The sequence below is a fragment of the Scyliorhinus torazame genome, chromosome 8, assembly GCF_047496885.1.
Source record: "Scyliorhinus torazame isolate Kashiwa2021f chromosome 8, sScyTor2.1, whole genome shotgun sequence".
Taxonomy (NCBI): domain Eukaryota; kingdom Metazoa; phylum Chordata; class Chondrichthyes; order Carcharhiniformes; family Scyliorhinidae; genus Scyliorhinus; species Scyliorhinus torazame.
This window is the reverse complement of record NC_092714.1, coordinates 63,436,171-63,446,853: the sequence shown is the minus strand read 5'-3', so window position 1 is coordinate 63,446,853 and position 10,683 is coordinate 63,436,171.

Genomic DNA, 10,683 nt, shown 5'->3' with positions numbered 1-10,683 from the left:
TAATCTGCACACCTTTGGGTTGTGGGGGCAAAACCCACGCAGACACGGGGAGAATGTGCAAACTCCACACAGACAGTGACCAGGGCCGGGATTCGAACCCGGGTCCTCAGCGCCGTAGTCCCAGTGCTAACCACTGTGCCACATGCCGCCACTCAAAGGGCCAATTTCAACAGCTGGTCCACCCATTTTTCACCTGAGCAACAGGGGTGAAATTCTCCCCCAACGGCGCGATGTCCGCCGACTGGCGCCAAAAATGGCGCCAATCAGACGGGCATCGCGCCGGCCCAAAGGTGCGGAATGTTCCGCATTTTGGGGGGCCGAGCCCCAAGATTGAGGGGCTAGGCCGACGCCGGAGGGATTTCCGCCCCGCCAGCTGGCGGAAATGGCGTTTGTTGCCCCGCCAGCTGGCGGAAATGGCGTTTGTTGCCCCGCCAGCTGGCGCGGAAATGCGGCGCATGCGCGGGAGCGTCAGCGGCCGCCGACAGTTTCCCGCGCATGCGCAGTGGGGAGAGTCACTTCCTCCTCTGCCATGGTGGAGACCGTGGCGGAGGCGGAAGGGAAAGAGTGCCCCCATGGCACAGGCCCGCCCGCAGATCGGTGGGCCCCGATCGCGGGCCAGGCCACCGTGGGGGCCCCCCCCAGGACCCCGGAGCCCGCCCACGCCGCCTGGTCCCGCCAGTAAATACCAGCTTTGATTTACGCCGGCGGGACAGGCAATTTCTGGGCGGGACTTCGGCCCATCCGGGCCGGAGAATTGAGCGGGGGGTCCCGCCAACCAGCGCGGCCCGATTCCCGCCCCCGCCCAATCTCCGGTACCGGAGACTTCGGCGGGGGCGGGGGCGGGATTCACGGCGGCCAACGGCCATTCTCCGACCCGGCGGGGGGGTCGGAGAATGACGCCCCAGGTAACTACCAATCGAAACTGGGGAGGATACCCCAGCTGCTCCACTGACACCCAATGTAATATTCTAGTACTAAGTGCTGAGTGGACTGCCCAACAATTCGGAATGGTAGGGTTGGCGAAGAAGCTCACATACTGCAAATGAAATTTTTATTTTGGTGGGATCAAGAAGAGCACTCTTAGTCCTTCTGAACAACCCAAAAAACTCCAGTTACCCGCCCATTTAAGGTGCCTAGCCAGGACTGTCGACAATCTTCCCAGCCCCAGCCCAGCACACAGCTCAATGAGCGAGCCCTGCACAATTTACCACATACCCATAACAGATGAGCTGCTCCAGCGTGACCATTTGGTACCTTTATTAGTGTCACAAGTAGGCTTACATTAACACTGCAATGAAGTTACTGTGAAAAGCCCCTAGTCGCCATACTCTGGCGCCTGTTCGGGTACACGGAGGGCGAATTCAGAATGTCCAAATTACCTAACAGCACGTCTTTCAGGACTTATAGGAGGAAACCGGAGCACCTGGAGGAAACCCATGCAGACACAGGGAGAACGTGCAGACTCCACACAGACAGTGACCCCAACTGGGAATCGATCCCAGGTCCCTGGCACTGTGAAGCAACCGTTGTGCTACCGTGCCGTACCTGCAACTCGACAATGGAATGCTGTTGAGGCCCAGGTTTCAAAATGGTTCAGGCCTTATAGTGATTCGATAGCTTTGTCACTCCACCGACATTGTGCATTTTCAAGCAGAAGTCAAATATTGCTCCCCAAGATTTTAATTTCTAACACCGATGAGAATGATGGGGAGAGGGCAACACCAATAGAAAACAAAATAAAGATTTATCCTTATAATATGATTCTTTCTTTAAAAAGTTGAATGTTGAGTGTCTTTGAGGGAAACCAATAGAAAGATAGGATCAGATTGGGCAATTTTCAGAGCCTTGAGTGACTGCCTTAGGCCTATTCATGAGTTTGTGCCTTAGGCCAAAAGAGCTCAGGCCATCACCTTTGGTCCATTGTATCTCAGATTAATACACAGGGCCCTGTTTTTTTCAGACAGAGATGATGTACAAATTGCTCTTGTTTCAGCTAAACAAAATAAGTGACAGCCATTCCGTGGTTCGATTCTCAGGACATTGCCTTGATTAATCAGAGTTAAGCTGCCTGGTTTAAATTTCAAACCGTGCTTGGCAGTTAGCTGTCAGTCACCATCAACTGGTGCATTCTCCATGGCAACACCTCTGCCAATCAGAGTCCACTTGCCAACCGATGATCACTCTCTCCTCATACAGTAAAAGTTGTTGCTTCCCTTGTATTTGTATTCTTGTGATTGTCTTCATTAATGCAAGATGAAAAGCTTTGACAAATAATGGGCATAATCTAACGGCCTGGATGACCACAGGTACAAATCCCATAATGGCCACTAAATCTTGCAAGAGGCCTAAAATGGGATTTGCGCCAGTGAGATCTCAGAATTAGATCTTCCCCACCTTCCTCTGAAGACATGATCAGGAAGAGTGTGCATGCATTATAATATATTCATAGAATCATAGAATCCCTACAGTGCAGAAGGAGGCCATTCGGCCCATCAAGTCTACACCGACCGTCTGAATGAGCACCCTATCATGGCACACAGCCTATACCTGTAACCCTTTTGGACACTATAGCACTTTAGCGCAACCAATGTACCTAACCTGTACCTCTTTTGGAGGAAACCGGAGCACTCGGAGGAAACACACGTAGACACGGGGAGAACCTGCAGACTCCACACAGTCACCTGAAGCTGGAATTGAACCCAGGTCCCTGGAGCTGTGTTCAGAAGTGCGAACCACTGTGCCACCGTGTCGCTCTAATTATAGGGCTGGACGCCACAACGCCCGTTCTTTCCGTATTCCCCCACCCAGTCAGTCTGACTTCACACCGGCACAAATCATTGCTGGTTTTCAATAGGAAAAAACAGTCATGATGACCACACTGGGGGCACAAGTAAGTATTGCCCCCGGTCAGTGCCAACCTGGCAATGCCAGCCTGGAAATGCAAACCTGGCAGTGCACAGGCGAGCCCTGTGGTAGGGAAGGAGTGCACCGATGGCTTTCAGGGAGGGATTCTCTCCCTGGTAGGGAGGGGTTGAGTGGGTGAGGTCACCCCAATGCCTTCGGTAAGGGTTGAGTACCCTGATGTTTGTCATAGAAAATAGAGCATAGAACATAGAATTCACAGAGGACATTCAGCCCATCAAGTCTGCACCAACCCTTGCAAAGACCATCCCACTTAAGAACAACTTTCACCCCATCCCCATAATCCCTCCTAACCTTTTTCTTTGGACACTAGGCGCAATTTAGCATGGCCAATCCACCTAATCTGCACATCTTTGGTTTGTGGGAGGAAACCTGAGCACCCGAAGGAAACCCATGCAGACACAGGGAGAACGTGCAGACTCCACAGACAGTGACCCAAGCCAGGAATCGAACCTGGGGCCCTGGAGGAGCTGTGAAGCCATGGTGCTAACCACTGTGCTACCATACAGTCCACCGCTCATGGGAGTGGATGGGCGGATCACCCCAATGCTTGTGTGGGGAGTGGGGACCTTTTATTTAAATCGGAGATTGGGGCACCCTTTAAAAAAAGGTACCTTGATCTCGGGCTTTCTGAGGCACCATCCCTCCAGCTGACTGTGAATCGCGCCTCCCCTTTAAAATTTCGTAGTGTTGTTTTGTCCGATGGGAAAAGCTGGCTCTGCAACTTGCAAGCTTCACATTGCTTTTCTTGCCTGAGTCAACAACACCAATCCCTGGTGTTTATTTCTCCCAATGCAACACCATTTCCCAGTGTCTATTCCTCCCCATGCAACACTAATCCCCAATGTTTATTTCTCCCCATACAACACTATTCCCCAGTGTCTATTTCTCCCCGAGCAAGACCATTGCCCAGTGTCTATTTCGCCCCATGCAACACCATTCCCCAGTGTCTATTTCTCCCCATGCAACACCATTCCCCAGTGTCTAATTCTCTCCATGCAATACCATTCCCCAGTGTCTCTTTTTCTCCGTGCAACACCATTCCCCAGTGTCTAATTCTCCCCATGCAATACCATTCCCCAGTGTCTCTTTTTCTCCGTGCAACACCATTCCCCAGTGTCTAATTCTCCCCATGCAATACCATTCCCCAGTGTCTATTGTTCTCCATGCAACACCATTCCCCAGTGTCTATTTCTCCCTGTGCAATACCATTCCCCAGTCCACCTCTTTTCCCCATTCCTCAGTGTCCTTTCCCCCCAACCTTGCATGACGATCTCTCCTCCCAAGTTCAATTTCCTCAGTCCCCAGCTTACCTCCAGAGCTCCTATTCCTCAGTCCCCCAAAACCTGAAATCTCACTGTTATTTCTCCCCCAACCCCTTATTCCCAAGCCTCCATCTCTCCCCCAAGCCGTCAGTCTACATTCTGTGGATGGAATCTTCTGCTCTCACAGGTGACAAGCTTGGAAGTAGGAAGGGCATGTAATTAGGCGGGATGTAGGCATCACTGGACCCCCACCACTTTCCTGCCTCCGCCAGTATTAAATTCTGGGTGGGAAAGCCCATGGTCGGCCATCTATTGAGGCCCTTATGTGGCCAATTAATAACCACTTAAGGCCCTGAGTTTTCCATTGCCAGTATTAACCAGCTGCAGCAGGCTTTTCACCATGTGATGTGAATGGCAAATAAAACAGTGCAGCCAGCTTGTCAGCTTGTGGAGTGGAGGGATTGGAATCACGGATCTGGGGTGAAATTCTCCGGTATCGGCGCGATGTCTGCCGACTGGCGCCCAAAACGGCGCAAATCAGTCGGGCATCGCGCCGCCCCAAAGGTGCAGAATGCTCCGCATCTTGGGGGGCCGAGCCCCAACCTTAAGGGGCTAGGCCCGCGCTGGACAAATTTCTGCCCTGCCAGCTGGTGGAAAAGGCCTTTGGTGCCCCGCCAGCTGGCGCGGAAATGACATGTCCGGACGGCGCATGCGCGGGAGCGTTAGCGACCGCTGACGGCATTCCCGCGCATGCGCAGTGGAGGGAGTCTCTTCCGCCTCCGCCATGGTGGAGACCGTGGCAAAGGCGGAAGGGAAAGAGTGCCCCCACGGCACAGGCCCGCCCGTGGATCGGTGGGCCCTGATCACGGGCCAGGCCACCGTGGGGCGCCCCCCCGGGGCCAGATTGCCCCGCGCCCCCCCCAGGACCCCGGAGCCCGCCTGCGTCGCCTTGTCCTGCCGGTAAGGTAGGTGGTTTAATCTAAGCCGGCGGGACAGGCATTTTAGCGGCGGGACTTTGGCCCATCCGGGCCGGAAAATCGCGGGGGGGGCAGCCCGCCAACCGGCGCGGCGTGATTCCCGCCCCCGTCGAATATCCGGTGTCGGAGAATTCGGCAACCGGCGGGGGCGGGATTCACGCCAGCCCCCGGCGATTCTCCGACCCGGCAGGGGGTCGGAGAATCTCGCCCCTGGTGTCCCTCGAACAAAGGCTCTCGATGCCTGATAAAGTGACTGGATATTGGGGAGGGGGAGCCCGCTGAGAGCTACTCCCTACCCTTGTTTCCGATCGCCACCCTGTGGACCCTTCCCCAATTGCTTGCCTGTGACTTGAGTCGCTCCACAATCCTGGGATTCCAGCAGGTTTTTTCTGCTGCCTGCCATGTAGCGTTGCTGAGCACAAGACTGTCAGCCTCTGATTGGCTGGCAGGTCTGGGGAAGCGAGACTTCCCTTCCCGGAGTCTTGATTCCAGGGAAAAGCCCACCAGTGGCTTTGCCATTGCCTGATTGGCTTGAGATTCAGTAGCCCTACCGAAAAAGAGGGCAATGCAAGTCTCTTGCTGGCCCTCCAGCCAGCATGTGACATCCTCGACACCTCAACAGGAGTTCACCTCGTTTACCTTTCGCCAAGCCCCTTTCCCCAGTTTCCCTTTCTCCTCAACTGAGACTTTCTTCTCCACACTGCCTTCCACTCTCGAGCCACTGATTGCTGACTGCTTAATTTGTAAGTTCCATTGATTTCATGTCTTCCCCCACTCCAGTTCCAAACTTTTCAACTTTTACCATTGACCAAAAACGTAACTGGACCAGCCATATAAATACTATTGGCTTCAAGAGGATTGGATTCTGCCTCCCCAAAGTCTTACCACCGACTACAATGGATGAGTGCAGGTCCAATTAATGCTCAATAAGCTTGACACCATCCAGGACAAAGCAGCTCACTTGATCAGCACCACATCTAACACCTTAACAATTCACTCCTCCACCATCAATGCAGCATTCCTGCAGTATGTATCATCTACAAGATGCACTGCAACAATTCGCCAAGCCTCCTTCAATAGCACCTTCCAAACTCGCAACCTCTGCCAGCTAGAGGCCCCAGACCCTGAGGGTCTAGCCACCCATCAGGCCAGGGAGGGACCCAGAGGGAGAGACCGGCGTCAGCCAAGGTGTACGGGCATAACTGGTCTTTTGAACTGATGATGGACAGCATATGCCGCAGGAGGCTCTGCCTCAACAAGGAGACAGTGTGGACCTGTGCCATGTCCTTGCCATGTCACGCATTGCCGGCGCAACCACTTGCGCCTTTAGACTCTGGGACTCCTCCAATCGACTATGTACCCGCTGGAGTGTCACTGACATCTCCCTCTGGATCTCACGGTCACACTCTATCGACTGCATCAGCTCTGAGATAGCCTGGTCCAGAGGCTCAGCATCTGACTGGGACCCAGCTGGGTCCTGGGGTCCAGCAGCCCTCTGACTGCTGTCTTGCCTGGGGATTCCTGCCTCCAGCTGATGTGCATCAGCAACTGTGTGGCCCTGTCCACTAATGTTTCCCACTGAGGAAACAGTGCGCTGGTGGAGGGTGGGGATGACAGCTGTGGTGAATCAACTGTGGCATCCTCGGAGCTCTCCCATGATCTCATGGGAGGCAGGGGAGAGGACCACCCCGGATGGGCCGGCGGTGTCGGCTGGAGGATCTGCGGGAGAATGAACAGGTCGTCAGTGGGAAGGATGGATCAGTCTGTATGGCATTAACAACTCATGTGTAACAGTCCATCTGGGTGGGGCCCAGAGGATCCTCACCTCTGCGCTGACCTCTCATTGGTGACCGCTCTGTCCTCAGCCAACCTCAACTCCCCCCCCCCCCCCCCCCCCCACTCTGTCTGTAACCTCTAGGGCTCGTTCCTCAAAGGTTATGAGGTTTCTAATGTCTGGCACCCCTCAACTGGTGTGGATCCCTTTCCGGCTATTGTGGGAGAACTTCTCCTGTCGAGACATTAGGGCGGGAGCATCATTAGCCACACACGTGGTTCACAGTGGTGAAGGGGGGGGGGGAGGGGGAGGGTATGAAGGGAGAGTTGGGGTGATGGGTGAGTTGGCTTGAAGGGAGTGAAGGGTGGGTTGGGGGCCAGGTGGAGGGTTGGGGGGGCTGGTCGCTTCTGGGGCGGGGGGTGAGAAGATTTTGGGGGTGCGGGGAGGTGGTGTCAACTCACCAGGGCTGCCCAGTGTAGATCGTTGACGTTCTTACGACACGGAGGCAAGTTCTCCTGGTCACAGTGCCCGAGCTTACGGCTGCTGCCACTTCATCTCCGGCAGTACTGGCTGCCCTGTGGCTCACCCTCTGGGACGCTCAGGGGAACAGGACATCTCCCCACCGCATTTAGCAGCCTCCCAGTTTCGCGTCTCCAAACCTTGAGGCTAGTCGTCTCGGCATCATGGCTCGAACTGAGAGGGGTTGGTTGTGCAAGTGTTGTTTAAGTGCTGCTCCACCTTGTTAGTAGGGGGAGCTGGCGAGCGCGGTCCTGGCGAATTGGCTGGCGAGCTTTGATTTGCAACGTGAAGCCCATGAGGCCTCATTAAGTGGACCAATTCACGTTGAACAGCATTGTGGGCCTCTCCGAGCCGAGCGCCGGGAAGCTTGCGGCAGTTCCCGCTCACTATACACTTAGAAATCTTTCTGGAGAATCGCGTCCTTATCTTCAGCAGACCAATCAATGGTCCTTTCCACCACGGCCTTTGTTGATACATGGCAGCGATTTGTGGGCGCCATTTAATGTCCACGTTGTGCTTAAGTAAGAGCACGACAAGGCCGTTAAATCACGGGGGAGGCCAAAATCAAGAACCACACTGAGCACCGATCTGTTTGCGATCTAGCTGGCCTGTTTCCATTGCAGAAGTCAGGATCGCGCCGTAGCATGGCAAAAAACTAATAATCACCACTTAAGCCCAATCTCCGTACAATTAACTGGAGCGAACCAAGGTCCAACGGCCTCCCATGATCTAACGGCCTCTCCAGCAAGTGGTCATGAGGGTGCTGATTGGCACTTCCTTTTAAAAACGTAAGTGGGAGGAAGACTTGGATAGGGAGTTGGAGGCTGGGCTGAGGAGGATGCCCTGAGGAGAGTTAATGCATCCTCGTTGTGCGCCAGGCTAAACCTTATCCAGTCTAAGGTGGTCCACAGGGCACATGTGACTGTGGCCCGGATGAGCAGTTTTTTTGAAGAGGTGGAGGATAGGTGTGGGTGGTGCGTGGGTGGGCCCGCGAACCATGTCCACATGTTCTGGGAGTGCCGGAGCTTGGGGAATTCTGGCAGGAGTTGGCCAACGTTATATCGGAGGCCCTGAAGGTGAAGGTGGTCCCGAGTCCAGAGGTGGCGATCTTTGGTGTGTCAGAAGACCCGGGGGTCCAGGGGGCGAGAGAGGCTGGTGTTTTGGCCTTTTCCTCCCTGGTAGCCCGGAGACGGATATTGTTAGAATGGAGGGACCCAGGGCCCCCAAAACCGCGGGTGTGGGTGAGTGACCTGAAGCTGACGGAAGGGCTGCTGCGAGGGCCTGAGGAAGTGAGTAGCCATCTTGCTCACAGGCAAAGAGGCCGGGCCACTGGGGGTGCTGCCCTGGTGCTCAAAGGGGGGATGGGGGAGCCTCGGTCGGGGCGGACCACCATAGGGGCGGAGGGGGCGGGGGGGTGGGGGGGCGCCCATGGCCTCAGCTGGGGTGTTGGTGGGTGTCTCAGCACCCACGGGTCCACCATTCCAATCCCTGTGCAGCGTGGTCCCATTCTAGGGACAGCCCCAGACCAGCTTGCCTGCCCCACCGACCATTCATAACTCCCACTGACTGTGGAGGCCTCTGGTCGCCTGGCTGAAGACTATTGCTAATTGGGAATTGGCAATCGTAGTTAAAGTGAGCACATTACATTTCCCAAGTGGATGCCTGTGAGTAGGTGCGCCATGTAGCATATGGGGGTTATTGGCTAGCATCCCAATCAGACCGTGATGTCTGAACACTGCGCGAGGCAACACCACGGACACAGTGTCCAACATCCAAATACCCAGGGGCGGGGCCTCACAACCAGGGATATTTGCGCGGTTGGAGGGTGGGTGAGTGCACTGGGGTGGGGGCAGCACCTGGTCCGGGTAATGTTACGTGCAGGTGACTGGGGTGCAGGGTGTGGGGTCCGGTGACCAGGGCCCCCCTCTGCTGCCAGGGGCAAGTCAGATGGCAGGGGATGGAAGAGAGTGATGGGGGACATGGAGGGTCCCGGGGTGGAAGACACCGCTGGTTGTCAGTCTCAACCCTCTCCAAATTCCTCACAGATATTACACGGTAATGGGACTGTGTTGGCACTGTCAGCGGGTCACTGTTGAGGGCAGAGGGGTGATGATAACCTGCAGAGAGCTGAGCGCTGGTGCTCCTCAATCTATGCCATAGTCTGACCCCTGCCTGTCCGCTGAGTTCTTGTTCACAGCCATCACCTGCACACAGTGTCGGGCTGGGCGGGGAGGAGAGAAGAGACCACGACCTCCATCATGTCTGGGGAGATGGGACATGAGATTGGTGCCCGGCTCGCATTGCGGAAGAAAGTGCCAGAGGCATCGAATTGGTCGAGGTCAGCAAGTTTTAATCAGTTTCAGAAGTGTCCCCAACTCTCCCGATGTTGCTGCCTGACTCTCCCCACACCTCCCAACCCTCCCTCACCCCCCAACACACCCTCCCTCCTGATCCCCCCCCTCCCCCCCCCCCAATGCTCTCTCAGTGATCCTCGATGTGCTGAGCATTCCGTGCTCTTCCGCTGCGATAGGTGTTTCCCCAGGATGCACGTCAGGGGCAGCCTGCTCTTTACCGCATCCCGTGGCCTTTGATGCCCCTGCTGGGGCATCTGCTGGGGGCCTTGGGGCCGGAGGGCCCCGACGACTAGCCAGCGGCACATGCCCCTGTCTGAGGGGTGGAACTCGGGGAGCTAGTGGCCGCCGCCATCACTCCATAGAATGGTTCCAGGTTGACACATAGGACCTTGTGGTTCACCTCGAATCTAGACCCAGCTGCCCTGCAGCATCTGGCTCTGCCAGCCCTGGCAGCTCCCCAATGTCTGCAGCATGGTGTCGACGTGCTCCGCAATGCTCCTCAGTGAGTGGCACATGCCCTGCAGCACCTCATCAAGGTCCACTGTGACTACGGCATGCTGTTGAGGTGCTCAGCCATGGCCGTCACTAACTGAGTCATGCCTTGGACACCTCCACTCATGCTACCAACATTGCGCATCAGGCTCTCCAATGCAGTCACTACCCTAGCAATGGTGGCCTCGGTGCCACTCATTGCCACCGCCATTTCCTGCGGCAGTAGCCTCTGGGACTCCTCCAATCAGCTACGGACCTGATATTCCCCCGCTGAACCTCAAGGCCTCACCCGATTGTCTGCATCAGCTCCAGGTAAACCTGTTCCAGAGGCTCAGGATCTGACTGGGACCGAGCTGGGTCCTGGAATCCAGCTGTCTCAT